This window comes from Pongo abelii, chromosome 15 (assembly GCF_028885655.2).
Source record: "Pongo abelii isolate AG06213 chromosome 15, NHGRI_mPonAbe1-v2.0_pri, whole genome shotgun sequence".
Lineage (NCBI taxonomy): Eukaryota > Metazoa > Chordata > Mammalia > Primates > Hominidae > Pongo > Pongo abelii.
This window is the reverse complement of record NC_072000.2, coordinates 56,122,841-56,142,960: the sequence shown is the minus strand read 5'-3', so window position 1 is coordinate 56,142,960 and position 20,120 is coordinate 56,122,841. Positions and strand designations below refer to the sequence as shown.

Sequence of the window (20,120 nt, the reverse complement as noted above, 5' to 3'; positions counted from 1 at the left end):
TTTAAAATGAAACACACGGCAACAGAATACACTAAGTATAATGTTTTTAAGAGAATTAATTAGCAGATCTATACCATTAAAATATTAGCAAAGTATATTTCCATTGAATTACTTAATGTATTCTTATAGTACAGCCAAAAGAGATGCATACATCAATGGCTATCAAAATGTAAATATGGACATATATGGACACATCTGCATATATCTCTCCCTGTATACTTCCTTCTGCCCCTCTGCTGCCAACCTAATGAACAAGTCCTGACATACACTGCTCAGAGGTGGCTTAACAATTCCGTGTCCAAGATGCATCTTTTCTATCAATTATAACAAACGTATTTACAAATAGGCTAATTCACTAGCTCTGGTTTTTATCATAAGTTGTCATCCCATTCATAAAGCTCAGATGTTGCAAAATAATAACTTTGTCCACAATGAACACAGGCACTTTACTAAAAACGCTCATATAGACTTGTGGTTATCATCTAAAACCACCGTCTAGATATGGAGATACTAGCAAAGAGCCCTTCCCTTCACCCTTCCTCTTCTCCCTCTTCCACCATCCCAGTGACTAAGTATAGGACATCTAGCTCCAAGAGGTGGACTAATAAAGGTCACTCCCAGAAGACAGGCCTTCCTAAAAACTAACAAAAGGACATTCACAAAGGGACTGATTTACTACATCTATTTTTAACATACTTTGAGCATTAAGACTTATCCTTTAATACACAATATTAACTAAAATGCACATATAGAACAATGGTTAGACCATCTGAACTAATCTCAGGAGCACAGAACCTTTCTCCCTGCATACTTCCTCAGCCCCCGCCCCTGCCCCAACCACTCAATGAATAGTCTGCATTCGCTCCTAAGCATCAAGTTTTAACAATTCCATTCCCAAATGCAACCACTCCTAGGAAGTATTGAAAACAAATGCTTAGAGGGTTGTTACTTAAGCCCTCTACTTTTAACCCATGTTGTGCAAAATCTCTCAGCATTTGCTTGTCTGTAAAGGATTTTATTTCTCCTTCACTTATGAAGCTTAGTTTGGCTGGGTATGAAATTCTAGGTTGAAAATTCTTTTCTTTAAGAATGTTGAATATTGGCCCCCACTCTCTTCTGGCTTGTAGAGTTTCTGCCAAGAGATCAGCTGTTAGTCTGATGGACTTCCCTTTGTGGGTAACAGCGAATATTGGTGAACAGCAAATGTTGCTGCCTGATCGTTCCTCTGGAAGTTTTGTCTCAGAGGGGTACCTGGCCGTGTGAGGTGTCAGTCTGCCCCTTACTGGGAGTTGCCTCCCAGTTAGGCTACTCAGGGGTCAGGGACCCACTTGAGGAGGCAGTCTGTCCATTCTCAGATCTCAAACTCTGTGCTGGGAGAACCACTACTCTTTTCAAAGCTGTCAGACAGTGACATTTAAGTCTGCAGAAGTTTCTGCTGCCTTTTGTTCAGCTATGCCCTGCCCCCAGAGGTGGAGTCTACAGAGGCAGGCAGGCCTCCTTGAGCTGCCATGGCTCCACCCAGTTCGAGCTTCCTGGGCCACTTTGTTTACCTACTCAAGCCTCAGCAATGGTGGGCGCCCCTCCCCCAGCCTCACTGCCGCCTTGCAGTTTGATGTCAGACTGCTGTGCTAGCAATGAGCGAGGCTCCGTGGGCGTGGGACCCTCCGAGCCAGGCATGGGATATAATCTCCTGGGGTGCTGTTTGCTAAGACCATTGGAAAAGCACAGTATTAGGGTGGGAGTGACCCGATTTTCCAGGTGCCATCTGTCACAGCTTTGCTTGGCTATGAAAGGGAATTCCCTGACCCTTTGCACTTCCCAGGTGAGGCGATGCCTCGCCCTGCTTCGGCTCATGCTCAGTGTGCTGCACTCAGTGTCCTGCACCCACTGTCCCGCACCCACTGTCTGACAAGCCCCAGTGAGATGAACTGGTACCTCAGTTGGAAATGCAGAAGTCACCCATCTTCTGCATTGCTCATGCTGGGAGCTGTAGACTGGAGCTGTTCCTATTCAGCCATCTTGGAACCACCCCCCCTCATTTTGTATCTTTTTAAAAATTTAACTTTTATTTTAAGTTTGTGGTACATGTGCCAATTTGTTATATAGGTAAACTTGTGTCATGGGGGTTTGTTGCACAGATTATTTCATCACCCAGGTATTAAGCCTCACCCATTAGTTATTTTTCCTGATCCTCTCTGTCCTCCCACCCTTCACCCTCTGATAAGCTCCAGTGTGTGTTGTTTCCCTCTATGTGTCCATGTGTTCTCATCATTTAGCTCCCATTTATAAAGTAAGAACATGTGTTCTGTTCCTGAGTTAGTCTGCTAAAAATAGTGGCCTCCAGCTCCATCCATGTTACTGTAAATGATATTATCTCATTCTTTTTTAGGGCTGTATAGTATTGCATGGTGCATATATACCACATTTTCTTTATCCAGTCTATTGCATTTGGGTTGACTCTATGTCTTTACTTTTGTGAATAATGGTGCAATAAGCATATATATGCATGTGTCTTTATAATAGAACAATTTCTATTTCTTTGAGTATAAACCCAGTAATGGGATTGCTGGGTCGAATAGTATTTCTGTTTTTAGGTCCTTGAGGAATTGCCACACTGTCTTCCACAATGATTGAACTAGTTTACACTCCCACCAGCAGTGTATAAGCATTCCTTTTTCTCTGCAACCTCTCCAGCCTCTGTTATTTTTTGACTTTTCATTAATAGATATTCTGACTGGTATAAGATGGTTTTGACTTGCATTTCTCTAATGATCAGTGATGTTGAGCTTTTTAAAATATACTTTTTGGCAGCATGTATGTCTTCTTTTGAAAAGTATCTGTTCATGTCCTTTGCCCATTTTTAATGGGGTTGTTTGGTTTTTGTGTGTGTGTGTAAATTCATTTAAGCTCCTTATAGATGATGGATATTAGACCTTTGTCATATGCATAGTTTGCAAAAATTTTCTCCCATTTTGTAGGTTGTCTGTTTACTGTGTTGATGGCTTCCTTTGCTGTGCAGAAGCTTTTTAGTTTAATTAGATTCCATTTGTCAATTTTTGCTCTTGTTGCAATTGTTTTTGGTGTCTTCATCACGAAATCTTTGCCTGTTCCTGTGTCCAGAATGGTATTGCCTAGGTTTCTTCCAGGGTTTTTATAGTTTTTGGTTTTACATTTAAGTCTTGAATCCATCTTGAGTTAATTTTTGTATATGGGGTAAGGAAGGGGTCCAGTTTCAATTTTCTGCATATGGCTAGGCAGTTATCCCGGCATCATTTATTAAATAGGAAATCTTTTCCCCGTTGGTTGTTTTTGTCAGGTTTGTGGAAGATCAGATAGTTGTAGATGTGCAAGCTTATTTCTGGGTTCCCTATTCTGTTCCATGGTGTATTTGTCTGTTTTTGTACCAGTACCATGCTGTTTTGGTTATTGTAGCCTTGTAATATAGTTTGAGGTCAGGTAACATGATGCCTCCAGCTTTATTCTTTTTGCTTTGGAATACCTTGGCTATTCAGACTCTTTTTTGGTTCCATATGAACTTTTAAATAGTTTTTTCTAATTCTGTGCAGAATGTCAATGGTAGTTTAATAGGAATAGCATTAAATCTATAAATTGCATAGGCGGTATGGCCATTTTAATGATATTGATTCTTCCTATCCATAAGCATGAAATGTTTTTCCATTTTTTTGTGTCACGTCTGATTTCTTTGAGCAGTGTTTTGTAGATCTTGTAGAAATCTTTCACCTCCCTGGCTAGCTGTATACCTTGGTATTTTATAGGTTTTGTGGCAGTTGTGAATGGGATTGCATTCCTGATTTCACTCTTGTTGGTGTATAGGAATATTAGTGATTTTTGAGCACTGATTTTGTGTCCTGAGACTTTGCTGAAGTTGTTTATCAGCTTAAGGAGCTTTGGGCTAAGACTGGGATTTCCTAGATATAGGATCATGTCATCTACAAACAGGGATAGTTTTGACTTCCTTTCTTCCTATTTGAATGCCCTTTATTTCTTTCTCTTGCCTGATTGCCCTGACCAGTACTTCCAACACTATATTGAATAAGAGTGGTGAGAGAGGGCATCCTTGTCTTGTGCTGGTTTTCAAGGTGAGAAGTGATGCCTTATATTATATCACACATGTCTAACCTGCCTACCCCAAATCCCTGTAAAATAAATGCATATTTTATGGTGACTTCAATGCAACGTAAACAAAGAAAGATTAGGCCTGAAAGTGGCATTTGCCTTCAAATTGCTTTAACTCCAGTGCCGAAGATGCACATACAATGGAGCAAATATTTTGCAAGCCAGAGTTAGATATATGATACCATCAGTTCAAAAGATGGGCTATGGCCACAGAGGAAGGACCAAGTATTAGTGGGGATGGGTAGACCAGAGAAGAAAGGCTTCAAGGAGGGGGAAGCATTGAGCTATGACTTGAAACATAAGAAGAATTTCTCAGAGAAGAATGTATATACAAGTGATCTAAGAGTTCACAGTCAATGCTGGATCCTAGAACACTGTAAGGTTTCTGTGTTGATCTGGATGTGCAAACGCTGGGCTAGGTGCTCAGAATACAAGGGGGAAGCCACAAAGTTCCTGCCCTCACAGCACTTACAGTTTGGGGGATACAGACCGACAAGAATTTGCAATGTAGAGGGATGAGGGTAAAGTATGGGGTGCGGTGGCCCTGTCTCAGGCAGCCAGAGACACTGAAGATGGGAGCTGATGGTTGGATGGGAATGGGCTAGGAAGAACGGGGGCACATGTCGTTAGAGGTCTTGATGTCAGTGGATGACCATTTTGGGGACTAGCGATGATGTGACTCATTTAGAAAGCTGCAGGTTGTTTGCTAGAACATTTCAAGGTGGGCTGGAGCCAGATGGTGAAGTGGGAGAATACATAGGGACAGGATGGATATGGGCCTTGAAGAGCACAATGAGGAGTTGGTTGCCCCAAACCTTGTTCTTGTCTTTGACATTAGTGTAAATGTGAAGAATTCCCATTTGGTAAGAGAGATTAGAGGCTTGTGACAAAGGACCCCAGTTGCCACTCTCTTCCATTTCTTGGTCATCATCGAACCCCTCCTCCCTCAGCTCAGCCTCACAAAGCATTCTGAATTTCTGTCCCTTCTACGTTATTGGTTACACGCAGTCCCCAACATACATTCGTCTTTGCACCATATTTCTTTTTTAAAATGGTTATTTTATTTTAGTTTTTTTTTAAGTTCTGGGGTACATGTGCATCATGTGCAGGTTTGTTACATAGGTAAACGTTGCACCATGTTTCTTATGCACGAATAACCTTGCAGGAATGGCCTCCTGGAGATGACCAGTCAAGTGACTTCCTTCCCCCTTCCCCCAATCCCAGCTCCCATGGCACTCCTTCCCTTTTCTCTCTCCTAATCTTCTCTGAGCTGATGTGAAGACTACTCACCTCTGCCCCATGGGCATGGTTTTTATCTCACCGTGGGGTAGCTTGGCAAGAGGGGAAGGAGAGGGAACTGGAGAGAGTAAACATCAAGGGCTGTTCTCTGCCTCTGCCTCCCTGGCCTTCCGCGCCAGGCCCTGTCTTCCTGCCCCCTCAGGCCTCCACTTCCTCACCGTGGGTGATAGATGGACCCCTCTGGTAACCTTGGCTTTCAGCTTTCTCTCAAATATCCAGGTCTGCCACTTCAGAATAAAAGAGGGAAGCCACAAAGTTCCTGCCCTCACAGCACTTACAGTTTGGGGGATACAGACTGACAAAGGTTTGCAATGTAGAGGGATGAGGGATGAAGTGTGAAAGGGGCCATTGCTAGAACATCTGTGTGTGGATTTCATCTTTCTCTATGATATTTCAATGAAAACAGAGCGAGGTGCAGAGGAGAGCCTTGTAATCCCAGGTCGGCCTCCCTTTATTATCGTAGATGAATTAGAACCCTTTTAAAAGAAAGCTTGCTTTGAGGATAGAAAAGTAACAGGAAAGCTCTGTGATTATCATTTGTTCCTTGATGGAAAGGTAGCAAAAGTTTTCACAGCTACAGACAGCCAAGCCCTGGGGCCACTGAGACACAAGGGTAGCAGGGGTACACCCCAGAGTTAAGCAGAGACCCTGTTCTCAGCCTTTCTCGTGATGACAATTTATTCTCCCGGGTTTTAGTTGCTAAAGGATCAAATACACTTTAGATCTAGAAGTGAATGAAGAAGTGTGTCTGTAAAAGAACACTACTGCCACCTCAAAACAAAAAAACCATTTTCCTCCCAGCCTAACATAGGTAGGTCCTGCCGTGGTCTTGATGGTCGACCACTGGGGGGCAGAAGAGGATAAAAGTTTTCCCTAGAAGGTGCCTTGGCGACGGGAGTCATTGGGCTCCCTGGCGCTTTTCCAGTTCTCTCTCTGATCTCATTCAGTCTCTCTCAGAGGAGGTTTTAGAGGAAATTACAGTTTGATCTTCCGGGCAGGAAGGTTATGTAGGGCACTGGTCCTCAAAATGTCCTCAGATTCCTGGGGATCACTGAGACCCTTTCAGGAGGTCCTGGAAGTCAAACTATTTTCAGAATAATAATAAGATATTGTCTTTTTTCCCTGGTTTGATACCTGCACCAATGGTGCAAAAGTAATGGTTAAATCTGCTGGCAGCTTAGCACAAATCAAGGTACTGGCACAAAACTCTTCTAACAGTCATTGTATTCTTCACTATCACACACTCGCAGTTAAGAAAAAAAGCCAGTTTCACCTAGGAATGGCCTTGATCAAGTGGTAAAAGTTACTGATTTTATCAAATCTTGACCCTTGCTTGGATTTATTTCCTTTTACTATTCAATGTGACAGAATGGGAGCAATGTGACAGAATGGGAGTACACACAGAACAGTTTTGCTGCATACTGAAGTAGGATAGTTATTCTGAGGAAAAACACTTCTGCAATATATACAAGATTCCCCCCTTTTTGGGGAACATCATTTTTACTTTAAAAAAAAAAGAAAACTAAAAAAGTGACTGACAGAGAAATTATGGTTTTTCAGACTTCAGTATTTGGCTGATGTTTTCTCAAAAATAAAGTGAGTTTATCCCTTTAAGGAAAACAAGTAACTACAGTATGTGTGTCAATGACAAAATTTGAGCTTTCAAGCAAAACTTGGAAATCTAGAAAACTTGTGTCTACCACAGTGAGCTTCACAAGTTCTCCATATCTGAAGACTTTTTTGATCAATCTGATGGTGATATTAATAAATTTGATATTTTTTGTATTGTATAATGAAATGTGTCAAAATGGTGATGATTTGCGTAACTCACTGAATGACTATTTTACCCTACACATAGTAAATTAAAAGATCTATTCAAAGTGTAAGACAATAAATGGATTTTAATATAACAGAGTACAAAAAGTTCATTGATAAGGTTTCAGATTCCATATTACCACTAATCTTTCAAAAACTAACATTTTGGTAGTTTTTTTTTTTTTAATTGGCCACAAAAATATCTGAAAAGCTGTTGAAATACCCCTTCTTTTTCCAACTACTTATCTGTGCAAGGCTGGATTTTGTTATGTCAAACGAAACACTGTAGGGCCTGGCGCGGTGACTCACGCCTGTAATCCCCGCACTTTGGGAGGCTGAAGCGGGTGGATTATGAGGTCAGGAGTTCAAGACCAGCCTGGCCAACATGGTGAAACCCCGTCTCTACTAAAAAATACAAAAATTAGCTGGGCACGGTGGCAGGCGTCTGTAATCCCAGCTACTTGGGAGGGTGAGGCAGGAGAATTGCTTGAACCCAGGTGGCAGAGGTTGCAGTGACCCGAGAGCGAGCCACTGCTCTCCAGCCTGGGTGATAGAGTGAGACTCTGTCTCCAAAAAAAAAAAAAAAGAAAAAAAAAAGAAACACTGTATTACAGCCAACTGAGAACGGGAGCAGATATGAGGCTCTGCTAGCCACTAACCACTAATTCTACCATGTTTTGAATAAACATTCAGGAAAGTAGGTGTCTTGATTTGTTCCCCTGTCATTTAATTACTACAGATAAACATGACTTCCTCCTTTGTCTACAAACGCTCTTCTTTTGAAAACCAAAGATCTTGACCAGGATAGTTTTAATAGGCAACCTGTGCTTTGCTAACAGCAATATGATCTATCACTTATATTGCAAATGTTTTTAGTTTACAAATACTACGCATACATTCCACTCAAATACTCTGAAGTCAAGATGGGATTTGCCCAAGGTTGTGTAGTAAACAGCAGCAGAGTCACTAAAACTCTGTTTTAATGACTTAAGGTCATTTGCTGCCCCATGACACTGCTTGATCTGGAAAGTGGCTTCGCCTAGGCAGTTTGCCAGAAGAGGGAGGAGAGAAATTAAAGAGGCCAGATAACTTTGCATTTGGTAAAGAACAAATCTGTCTCTCTTAGGCAGGAGTGAAGAGGATGAGATTCTTGTGTGTGGTAGGTTATGGGTCTGAACTACAATTCAGATTCTTTTTTATTTTTTATTTTTAGATACGGTCTCTGTTATACAGGCTGGAGTGCAGTGGCACGATCTGGATTCACTGCAGCCTCGACCTCCCAAGCTCAAGCGATCCTCTCACCTCAGCATCTGAGTAGCTGGGACAACAGGTGCCGCACCACCATGCCCGGTAAATTTTTGCAATTTTTGTAGAGATGGGGTTTCACCATGCTGCCCAGGTTGGTCTCGAACTCCTGGACCTAAGCAATCCGCCTGGCTTGGTCTCCTGAAGTGTTAGGATTACAGGCATCAGCAATTGCACCCGGCCAAACAATTCAGGTTCTTTTTTGTTTTGAGACCTACTCTTAAACTGATCGGCCAGGCTGGAGTGCAGTGGCACGGTCTCAGCTCACTGCAACCTCTGCCTCCCAGGTTGAAGGGATTCTCTTGCCTCAGACTCTTGAGTAGCTGGAGTAAGGCTAATTAATTACTTTTTTTTTTTTTTTTTTGGTATTTTTAGTAGAGATGGGGTTCCACAATGTTGGCCAGGCTGGTCTCAAATTCCTGGCCTCAGGTGATCCGCCCACCTCTGCTTCCCAGAGTGCTGGGATTACAGGTGTGAGCCACCGAACCTGGCACATTTGTTACATTTGTAGACAAGTGGGACAAAATGAAGGAAGGGAAGCTGTGTATAGAATAAAAAAGGCGATTCTTCAGGAGTTAAGAGTAGTTTATAGACTCTGTCACCAGTGTCTTCTCCTTGTATTCTGTTTTCCCGTTTCACACATCTCTTTCCTAAAGTGTTGGCAACTTTAACAATATTTACATTTGCATGGCCCTTCTCAATTTTCAAAGTATTTTTGCAATCATTGTTCACATTTCCTCTGTGAGGAAAGCTCACAGAGCAGGTGCTATGGGCTCCTCGTGCCTTGGCAAGCAGAAGTATTTCAGGAGATAGGCAAGCTGACTCTAGCCTAGTCTGGAGGATGAGCTGGTAGGATGGGGAGAGCCTACCCCAACTCAGCTGCCCACAGCATCAGCACCACCCTCCACTTGGAAAAGAGGAAGCACCAGAACCCAACGTTCCCCCAGACAAAAAGCCCCAGAGTTTCTGATTCAGTTGGTTAAGGGTGGGGCCTGGGAATGTGCATTTCTATCACGTTCCCAACAGATGCTACTGGTCTGGGAACTACACTTTGAGAATCACTGCTTTAATTCATACCATATGTTTGCAGAATTGGTCCACAAACTTGTATGTTAGGTGACACCTGATAAAAGAAAAACTTCATCTGAATTAAATTTAAAGAAGTTTAATTGAGCAATGAACAATTTGTGAATGGGGCAGCACCCAGAGTCACAGCAGATTTACAGAGACTCCAGCACAACCACGTGGTGGAAGAAGATTTATAGACTAAAAAGGAAATGACGTACAGAAACCGGAAGTGACATACAGAACAACTGGATTGGTTACAGGTTGACATTTGCCTTATTTGAACGCAGTCTGAACACTCAGTAGTGTGTGAGTAGTTGAAGTATGGCTGCTGGGATTGGCCAAGACTCAGCTATTGTTACAGATGCATACTCCTAAGTTAGGTTTTCAATCTTGTTTATTAAGCTAGGTTACAGTTCATCCACAAGGACTCAAATATAGAAGAATGGAGTCCTTCTCAGGCTATATTTATTTTGCTTTAACACACCTATGTCCTTGAAGGAACCCATGAAGAGCCCTTTCATGAAGAGTCTGTTTTGCTGATGAGGAAGATGAATAGAAATAAGCAACTTGTCCAAGGTCATGCTGATAGAAATTTGGTAGAGTCCGTCCGAAGTAGATCCATGATCTTCTGATTCCTAACTAAGGGTAGTTCCTAAGGCTGTTAGTCTTTCACAACTTTCTTTAATAGCAGGCAGGGGTGATTAGCAGTTGTTATTTGTGAAATGCCTAAGAGTTGATGCCTGGGTTGGCCCTTGAGTTCATAACTGTGAAAGTAAACCCATTACAACTATTTTTGTTTGTTTGTTTGAGATGGAGTCTCACTTTGTTGCCTGGGCTGTAGTTCAATGACCTGATCTCGGCTCACTGCAACCTCCATCTCCTGAGTTCAAGCAATTCTCCCCCCTCAGCCTCCCAAGTAGCTGGGACTACAGGCACACGCCACTACACCTGGCTAATTTTTTTTATTTTTAGTAGAGATGGGGTTTCACCATGTTGGCCAGGCTGGTCTCGATCTCCTGACCTCGTGACCTGCCCGCCTTGGCCTCCCAAAGTGCTGGGATTACAGGCATGAGCCATCGCACCTGGCCCCCCATCACATCTATTTTATGGTTGGGTCCCAGATTTTATTCACCTCTCTACCCCCGCAGCAACCTACACAGTGTTTCCTGCATTCTAGGTGTATTAAATAAATACATGTTGGCTGAGCACAGTGGCTCACACCTGTAATCCCAGCACTTTGGGAGACTGAGGCAGGAGGATTGCTTGAGCCCAGGAGTTTGAGACTAGCCTGAGCAACATAGTGAGACCCCATCTCTAAAAAATAAGTTGAACCTTTTGCTGAGCATGACCTAATAGCAATGAAAAAAGAATCCTCCCTATTTTTATCCACGACACATTATAGGAGATAAAAATGTCCTTCAGCATACCCGAGATTATCAAGGATAGAAGTACATCAAATGTTAAATTTCAGCTCTTCAGAATTATATGCCTAAATGCTGTTGGGTTTCCAAAGATAATGGATTTCAACCCAATTTAATTTGTAAAAATGATGTTTACTCTAAACAAATAACTGTGCTGGGGTTGTAAGTAAGATCTAGTTTCTGACTTACAGGAATTTATTGTCAAATGGGAAGATGCAGAATGTTCGTAATTAACTACAGTATTACATGAAATAGAATGTAATACCTGCCAAAATAGAGATCTACAGTGCAAAGAGACAAAAAGGTGAGAATTGGCTTTCACTTAGGAGAGTGAATGAAGCATTTGTGGAGGAAATGGTATCTGAACCGAGCCTCTAAAGGGTAGTTAAAGAGAAAGAATCTTCTGGGCAGAGAAAATCACATGGGAAAAGACATAGGCACAAAGCTCTCTTGGGAGCAGCTACTTTTCCATATGGACTGGGCGGGGCACGCGAGTGAAGTATGAAGTTCAACTGGAATGTCATTGGGAACAGCCAAGGCCGAGAACTATGGAATAGTTTTGAGCCAGGGGAGATATGATCAGGGCTGTGCTGCAAAGAAAGTGGCTGCAGCAGGGAGCAATGTGGAAGGCAGGGGGAAGTGATAAGAAGACAGAGGTGAAGAGTTGGAAACCAGTAAGGACACTTCAGAACATGACATGAGTGAGACAGTGGGTTTGGGCTCCTCTGTGGTAAACCTCATTTTGAAACTGGTTTCACTCGCTACCCCTGCAATTCAGGCTTTAAAATAAGACTGTGTTTGGACTTTAGTTTTCTCACCTGTGAAAGGAGAGGGTCAATGCTGGCTCAAGTCGGCCATCTCTGATGGTCTGTGATTCTAAGCATCTTATTTGTCATCTGCTACAAATCCAATTCTGGATGACCCAGGTCACTTCTCATCCTTAAAATTTGCAAACATGAATTTGGTGCTGTTTGGTGCTGTTTGCAATTGGATATCCCACTGATATGGCCATGATTTGGGGCAGGATTGGGAAGATGAAATCATTGAGTTGGAGTTTATTCCAACTTGCCTTGTTTAAAACTAATTTCAGTTATACCAACTTTTCAAGCATGGCTGAAAAGAGAAAATTTATCTTGCTGGGTTTACAAACTCAGGGGACAGGAAGTAGGTTTCCAACTCTGAACATGTGGTAGGTTACTTAGGTTACTTCTTATAAACACAAGGGTTTTACATCAGGGGCAGAGGCCAGATTTCATGACTGTAACTGGAAATCTTAGGGAACAGATGAATCATATAACCCATCACTCCAACCGGAAAGCAAATGTATCCTACTATTAGAGTTTATCTCGAAATGCTTTGGGAAATCTCAGGGGGCTGGAGGAACCCTTAGCTGAAGCCATGTGTGGAATGTGATGGTCCGGCATAGACTCCAGCCAAAAGACCAAATATTGCCTTTTGTTCTTTCCTGGAGGGTGGGAAGGATATGGACAACAATGATCTGGCCATGGGGAAGATTCAAGGGAATAAAAATGAATCATCACCGGCCACCAGGAACACCAGGAGCTCTCTAAATGGAATGGAGGCCTCCCATACCTTGGGTGGGTGAGGTAAAACAATAGCTGGTCGGGGAGACAGAGGCGGAGATAGGGACACTCAGCTTTACTGAGGCTGGCAACCATGGTGAAGGGACTAACTAAAAGAAATATGAGCTTGCTGCTGCCCCGAATTTCAAAAGAAATCACTCTGGGGCTGGTTTCCTGTAGTGTCCCTTAGGGAGGTTATTTTTTTTTCTGAGCAACCCCTGGTGATTTTCTCATTAGCTGCCCCAGCTCTAGTATCCACCATGAGCAATGTCATCTGCATAAAAATGTGGAGAATGTAACCAACTATTCAATCCATGTCCAAAAGGGCTCTGTGAACTATGAGGCTGCACGTGCAGCCTGCTGCACAAAGAGCCTCCAGCCAGAAGACTGGAGTGCTAATTGCTACCCTAGGAAGGAGGGTGGAGGGTGGAGGGACATCTGCAGTCCAGCTCAGGTCCTCAGCTGCGGCTTTGGGGGAATTTTAGGCAAACCCTGCTAGTTGCTGGACCCTGGGACATAGGATTTGAGCTGGATTCTTTCTTGCCTTCTTGTGCTTTTTAAATAATTTAATTAATTAATTACCTTTTTAAAGCATCCTTATATCTCTCCATTTATTTTTGTCTTCTTTAGTGTTTCTAAATAAAGTCGTTTTTTAACCTTTAAAAATTAAGGATATTTTCAAACATACAAAAATTAGAGGATAGTATGATGAACCCACACCACCTAACTTCGATATCTGACCGAGTTTGTTTCACTTATGTCCCTTCCAGTTTTTTTCTAGATATGTAAAAACACATCCCAAATATCATGTCATCTGTAAAATCTTCAAAATATATTGCTAGCAGATAAGGAGTTTTAACAAATAACAGTACTACTATTATATGTAACAAAACTAGTAAATTTTTCATCTCACATAACACCCAGTGATCCACTTTCTTTTGTTGTCTAAAATGTCTTTACTGAAGTTGGCTTGAGTTGGAAACCAAGTAAGATCTATACAAAATACACATTAGTTCCTCTCTTCTTTTCATGCTATTCATTTGTAGAAGAAATCAGATAATAGGTTCTGTAGAATTTCGAGCTTTGGCTTATTGCATTCTTGTGGTGTTTTCCCAAAGAGCCCTTGTGTCTGGATGGTGGTCTTTCAATAACATTTCCCAGTTTTTTATGATTACAGAGTTTTTACTTATTTGATTTTATATTTGTATCTTGTTGTTCCTATGCTGAAGAGCTCAGTCTCTAACATAATTACTTATCAACTTTAGCTTACAACACATATATAGCTTAAAAATAATAGGCAATAAGACTACTGAACATAGGTTAAGAGTTCTCTGCAATAATTCCATGGAGGTAATATCTTCTTTTACATCCCTAAAGATATTTACTATAGTTCCTTTTTGCATTGATGTTTTCCTTTATTTCCTTTATTGTTTCTGTTTCACTTTTCAGGCATTGATAAACCTTGGCTGTTGCTTCAAATATAAATGATTCTAGAACATCAGAATAACTAGTAACAGTAAGATTACTCAAATAAGCACATAAAATCAAAGAAGGTAAGTAAAAATTTTATTCTAACATTTGAATTAGACATATCACTATAAACTCATTTTGTCTTTTAAAATAAATTTTAAAATGCATATTTCATTGCTCTGTCCCTTGAAAAAGTCTAAAAGGAATGACAACTCAGCAGTAATTAACACAATAAGCATCCAGATTGTGGTTTCTAAATCCTATTCCCCACTAACAGGAACTAGAACTCTTTGGAAAAATGCTTGATTCCAATTCTAGGGCAAAAATTAAAAGGTGAGTCTGGGACATTGTTTTGTGTCAAAGAAGAAACAAAAAAGCCTTTCAAAACAAATGGGGCTGTAGTTATCCAATGGCTTCTTCCTGCCCGCTGCAGAGACAAAACCCATTCACTGAGACCACAGTATTGCAGTAAAAGAGTTTAATTAATACGAGGCCAGCCATGTAGAAGAACTGGAATTATTCAAGTCAGTCTCCTGAAGGCTTGGAGGTTAGAGTTTTTCAAGGAGAGTTTGGTGGGCAGGAGGCTAGGGAATGGGAAATGTTGATTAGTTGGAGATGCAGTCATAGGAGCCTGGAAAATGGTCCTTATGTGCTGAGTCAGCCTCTGGATGGGGGCCACAGGACCATTTCAGTCACGAGTCACGGTCTGGGTAGAGTCAGTCAGTTGCCATAAATGTAAAAGTCTAAAAACATCTCAAAAGGCTAATCTTAGGTTCTACAATAGTGATGTTATCTACAGGAATAATTGGAGAAGTTACAAATCTTGCGACCTCTGGAACAATGGCTGGTTATTGTTTAACTATGCCTGTATCTTACCAGAATTCAGGCCCTTCTCATAATCCTAATCTTGTGGTCTTCCCTTATTTTTACAAAGGTGGTTTAGTTTTGGGAGTGGCTGTTATCATCCTTGCTTTAAGATTAAACTATAAACTAAAATCCTCCCAAAGTTAGCTTGACCTGTGCCCAGAAATGACAGCTTGGAGGTTAGAAGCAAGATGGAGTCAGCTATGCCAGCTTTCTCTTACTGTCATAACTTTGTAAAGGCAGTTTTAGGGTCATATCAAAAAGACATAAGAACTGCCATTAAGGGGCCCCCACTGGCAAAAAATGGGATAATTTGTGTGTGAGAAAGAATTAAAACATATCAGATATCTAAAAATTCATGAGTATTTAATGACTTTTAAAATTCCTCCTTGGTCATCTTTGGAGGCTGCTAAAATTACTCAAAAATGTATTGAAAAGGGAAATATAAAGGATTTATTCTGCCTTTCTTGTATGTACTATATTTCAGGGTAACCACATTGTTGATGAGGGGAAGCTCTTTATAGGATAATTCCAATGAATAAATGCAGAAGAAATGATAGAATTAGAAAATCATTGTTTTGCAATCGCTATAAAATGAATCCAGGCAACAATTATGAGTTGCTTTTAACCCGTTTGCTAATACAGGTTAAAAGTTGACAAAGAACTTCATAATGGAAATATTAGGCTTCTCTCTTCAAAACCCACTCACCAATCTTGGTATCATTAAAAGTACAACTGGACCATATGATGATGTTGTGCAGTAGAAAAAACATACCACCACTTAGAAGTTTTTTTGCCTAAAAATCTTATCAAGTCAGTAGGTTTAACTACCAGTTTAAAGAAAACAAAAGAAATAGAATAATTTAAACAAGACTATGAAGATGCAATAAACCAAATCCTGAATGAGATATCCTACAAACCAAACAATCCAGTTTCTCCAAAAAATAATTGCATAAAAAAAGAGGGATAAATTTTTAGAGAATAAAAGATACTTAAGAGATGGAATAACTGATATCTAGACCTTGTTTGGATCCTGATTTAAAGAAACATACTATAAAATACATCTTTGAGATAATCAGAGAAATTTGCACATAGACTTAGTATTCAATTATATAAAGAAGTTATTTTAAGTTGTATTACTGTCATAATGGCATGATTGCCAGTTTTTAAAAAGTTCTTATTGGTAAAAGATGAATACATATTGATGTATTTACTGGTGAGTTGATATAATGTCCAGGATTTGCTTTAAAATACTCCAGGAAAAAAAAATAGGAAGAGGAGGGGTAAAAAAGGAAGAATAGCTTTTTTTTTTTAAGTGGCAGACTGCTGATTAATTGTTGAAATGGGGTAATAGGTGCATGTGAGTTCATTGTACTATTCTTTCTAAGTTTGAAAATGTCTATGTTTTTCAAAATAAACATAAAGGTTTCCAAAAATAGAGAAAATAGTAAATTCCTGATGAATAATTAAAAATCTAAATTATTTCTAAATAATAATAATTTAAAAACAGTGGAAAAAATAAATCTTAGTAATCATAGGGTATGGCAAGAAAGGAAACTGAATATTCAAAACAAATGAAAAGAGAAAAATTATCTCATGAAGTAACCATCTTTTCTATAGGATGATTTATCTTTATATTGTCACTACCAATTATCTAGAACCCAGGAACCCTCTCTTTCATGTGACTCTGGTAGTACATAGACAAGTTCCAATTTTTTTGGACTTTTTTAAAGATGTTCCTTCTGTTTATATTTGTAATGTCATCACCACTTAATCCATGCCATTATGAAATTGCCCCGTGATTAACATGATTTGTGGATTTCAGTTTGTTTAATATGGCTACATATCAGATTTCTTTTTCTTGATGTCACTAAAGGAGGCACCCAAATTGTGTTTGCATCACAGTGTTGGTTGGGGTACAAATCATTCCTTCCAAGCTGGGCTGTTTCCTCTCCATTGGTGGATCCTGGTTTTGTCACTCCATCCCTGACACCAAATTAGGGACCCATTTTTCGCTCAAGCCTATTACTTATTAGAGTGACCCATCATCTACTTACTACAGTGACTATCAGCAGAAATGAATTTTTTGGTTTCTGAAAATGAGCCCATTTCACAACATAGCTAACAACTAGCCTGATTCAAGAATTCCAACTCTCCCAGTACAGACTTCTCCTTCTCTTCAGAGGCAAACGCTGGGGGTTGGGGCAGGGCGGGAACAACTGAGCCTTGTGCTCTGCCCTCAAGGTCAACAGATTGAATGTGGCCTTGTGTGTGTTGTGAATGTACAGTACATGACATCATGCATATTCAGTGGGCTTTTCCAACTGCCAGTCTCACTAATGATCAAAATTTCTTTTCAGAAAGGCACCCTTCTTCAGCTTTTGAGATTATTTGACTATCTTGGTACTCTTACCTCCTTTTCTGTCTTAGCCATGATTCTTCTTCATCCTGATTTGCTCCTTTTTCTCTCTCCTCTCCTTTCTCTTCCTCTCCTCCTCTCTCCTCTGTTTGCCTTTTCTCTCTTTTCCTTTCCCCTCCCCACACCTGTCCTCCTCTGCCTTTTCCTTCCTCTCCTCAATCTTCCTTCCTCCCTTTTTCCCTTTCCATTTTCCATACATTAAACCAATAGAGATACCTGACCTCAACTATCAATTTTAAGTGGATAAATTTAAACCTATACCACTTTACTCCAGTGCCAATTCTATACCTTCCATGGACTGTGAAATATTTATACTCATCCCATTATTAAATCCAAAGTATTAGGTTGGTGCAAAAGCAATTGTGGTTTCTGCCATTGAAAGAAATGGCAATTTCTTTAATTAATTTGCATCAACCTAATAAAACTTATCTCCAAAAAAGATTCCTCTCCCTTTTCTTTGACCTTGTAGATGACTTCCATTCTCCAGACTTGGAGCCATGTAGTCATCTCTTATTCTTTCCTTAACCACTCTTTTGAGCTAGGCAATGAATTCTGTCCCTTCAACATTTAAACCACATCCTAGCCCATTCCTCCCTCCATTTTTGCCAGTACGACAGTAGTCTGGGCCCTTGTCATGTGAATTATAATAATGGGCCCCTTCACGCTTCTGCCCTCTATACATTTTTCTTCTTGGGTCTCCTGGGCCCATGTTCAGCCTGGATGATTCTCACTTGAACACTGCTTAACTTGCCTTGATACACTTAAAACCTGTGAATATCTAACTAAACCTCCTCTGCAGGAACCTATATCCTTAGGCTGGCATTTGAAACTTTTCTTTGTTTTTTTTTTTTGTTTGTTTGGAAGCCCATCCATGGGGTTTACACTTTGTCAAGGCCCAGTTCCTCCGGAGTGGAGATTCCCAGTTCATTTAAAGTTGGTCTGAGTTCCTGGATGACATAGGGGCAGATTTCCCTATGAGGTCCTGCTTGTCCTTAACAGCCTCTAGGATGCCAACTGCACTAGCAAAATCATTTAACTGTCTGAATGCCCATAAAGCAGCGTCAGTGATTTGGGCTCTGGAACCAGATCATAGCCAACAAGTGTGTTCACCCCTTTACACAATTCCCAGGCATCTATATCTGGCTTGTTGAAGTATGTTACCCGGAGAGCATCAAATTCCTCATCTGTCTCATGTGACCCATGGGAATAGCAGCAAACTACTGGATAGCCATGGCCGGGCGGGGGTCACGGCCGGGTGCAGAAGGCCTGGAGGGCCAGAGAGCTGTGCCTAGTAAGATTGCAGGCTGAGGCTGGAGAGAGGCCTGGCGTGAGCTCACAGGCTGCTCCAGAGCTGGCGTGTTGAAACTTTTCTTAATCACTTCCAACTGATCTGTCCAACTTTCTCTCCATTCAGGAGGGTTTCTTCCTGACTCTGTATACATAATTTTCTTTTCCTGTCCAAACTTCTTGTGCTTTCATTCCCTGTTAGGATGCCACTCTGCCTTCTTCCCATCCTATCTATGACCTTTCCATTCTCCAAGTCCATATGAAAGCCCTCTTCCTCCAGAAGGGATTTATAGATGAAATGACTTAGATGTCTGGTTTTGCTTTAAAGTAATCTGGTGGGCAATGAAAAAGAGTGTGAGAGCTATAAATGAGACAACCTCAGCGATGTGTTGATGTGTTAGATATATGGGGGCTCATTATCCTATTATCTCTACTTTGGTATTTGCTTGAACTCTTCCATAATAAAAAGGTTTTTTAATGAAAGAAAAGAAGCTATGAGTGTGGTTATGAAACCTGATGCTCTATACCAGCAGGACTCATCAGCAGCTGGGGAGGATCCCAGCAGAATGGCTAGTTGGTCTTAGGATGGGTGGGAAAGAGGAGGCTGCTGGCCAAGTAATTTCCTATAAAATGAGCTCCACAAGGGTGAGGATTTGCCTCCATTCTGTTTATTGCTGCACCCAGCATATGGAATATTCCTGGCCCTCCGTAGTATTTATTGAGTGAATAGATGAATCTACAAATCAAGGTAGGTCTGAGAATAGCCTGCAAATCCATCCTGTGGGAGAAGAGGGAAATGACCATGTTTCTACTGGGCTCTAAATTTGCTCAGTGTGCCACAAAAGTATCGATAAAGGCATCAGACAGTTCATCAATTCCAAAGGGCATCATGGTGTGCATCCCTTGCTTTACGGGTGGATAAGGCAGAGAACAAAGAAGTCTCTGCCTTCTGGGGCTTATACACTGGTGGAGATACAGACAAGAAAACCCATTGTTAAATCCTATTGTCTGAGAGATAAATGCAGGGTGAGATACTTAGTGCCATGGGAGTACAGAAGAGCCTTCCCCATCTCTGGAAGCACAGCTGAAACCTGTTGGCTTCGTGAAAAGTGGGAGGAGATCCATTCAAAGCAGAGAAAACAGCTTGGAGAGGAACAAATGGAAGAGTTTGCTATGGGTGGGTTATTGAACAAAGGGGATGGGGTGGGGTGGTTGTGGAAGCATCAAGAGATAAGACTAGACAAAAAGGCAGGAGCCAGATGCTACAGGGTCTTGTAGGTCATTTTAAGGAATGTGACTCTATTCACAGAGCTGCAGGAGGATGTTTAAAGTTTTGGAGCAGCTGGAGTGATCTTTGCATTTTAGTAAGATCTCTCTGGCTAACGGGTGAAGAATAGATGGGTGGGGGAGAGGAGCGGAGCCTGGAGACAGCAAGAAGAGTTAGAAAGCAGT

At 41.1% G+C, this 20,120-nt stretch overlaps 1 protein-coding gene across 1 annotated transcript in view; it reads left to right on the top strand.

Annotated features, from left to right (window-relative positions):
- TXNDC16 (thioredoxin domain containing 16) overlaps positions 1-15,405 on the top strand; it is a 460,012-nt gene extending 444,607 nt beyond the window's left edge. Inside the window, exons 23-24 of the transcript XR_010137039.1 lie at positions 8,465-8,601; positions 14,078-15,405. The gene's annotated coding sequence lies outside the window, so the exon portion shown is untranslated. The remainder of the gene's footprint in view (positions 1-8,464; positions 8,602-14,077) is intronic.
- Positions 15,406-20,120: the final 4,715 nt, after the last annotated feature.